Below are 1,279 nucleotides of genomic sequence, written 5' to 3' on the forward strand. Positions count from 1 at the left end.
CCGAGGAGACTGCCAGCTTTCTGCTGGGCAAAGGTCCACGATGGCATCACCTGCAGGATGCTGCTGCCCCCCCCATGTGCAAAACCACCACCCCTCACCTGGAGCGTACGGTGCCTTGTGCGACTCCAGGATGCGTTGGGGAAGCCTCCTGAAGGTTCTCCAAAGCTTTAAACTGTGTTTCCAGCAAATTGAAAGCCCAGTTTCTGTTGATCATTCATCAGGAATGACTAAAACATAGCTGCCACTTCAATGCCAGGTTTTCCAAAACAAAACAGCTATGACTCATTGGGTCCATTCTTCAAGAAAGATGTTTATGAACTAGAAAGGGTTCCGAGCACAACAAAGCCTCCCTGCTCAATATTAGGGGAATTAATTTTTTTTAAACACACCATAGCAGGAGCTAGATCAGATTGTTTAACATGAAAAATGTTGTCTTCCATAGTCCTGTGGAACAAAGAACTACACCCCCTGGCCACTGTTTCCCTGATCTACCTTGCCCCTAGAGGGTGTTTTCCCCTGTGGATTCAAAATACATCTAGATCCATGGAGGGTGGCAGAAATGCAGAAGTAGAGAGGAGAGAAGATTGCTTTGGTTTAGCCTGATTTATATTCATATAAGGTTCCTGTCTCTTTTTGAACTTCTAGGTATTAACACATCTGAAACAAAGATTTATGCTATATTCAGGTGAGTGTGAGTTCTGTTTTCTCTCTAGTACATAGTTCTTTGCCGTAGGTATTGTTATGTACATATATTGAATGTGCATATGTGAATCTTCAATTAGGTTTATTTAGTAGCTTGATACTTCTGAATCTTCTGTTCTACTGTATTTTTTATGGCACAAACCTATCTAAGTTTTGTGCTGATTGAACTCATGCTCTGTCAGTGCAAGTTCCAGGCTGCTGGTGTGGCATCCACTGCAACAACAAATGGGCCAGGACTGCCAGCAGAAAGGGTCTGCAACCCCGTGCATGCCAAGCCCCTGCCAGAGCAGGTAGGTCAGTGGAGGGACATTTGTGAGGCATTCCAGGGAAGGATTGGGGTGGGATGGGACAAAGGCTGGGGATATGTTGAGGGCAGGCTGGGGGTGGATGTAGGTGGCACAGGTAGTGCCAATATCCTATGTCACTAGCCTGGGCTTGACATACCCCTTTGAACCTTGAACGGTCTGTGGAACTCCTTGCCACAGGATGTGGTGCTGGCATCTAGCCTAGATGCCTTTAAAAGGGGATTGGACAAGTTTCTGGAGGAAAAATCCATTATGGGGTACAAGCCATGATG

This window comes from Tiliqua scincoides, chromosome 2, assembly GCF_035046505.1.
Source record: "Tiliqua scincoides isolate rTilSci1 chromosome 2, rTilSci1.hap2, whole genome shotgun sequence".
Lineage (NCBI taxonomy): Eukaryota > Metazoa > Chordata > Lepidosauria > Squamata > Scincidae > Tiliqua > Tiliqua scincoides.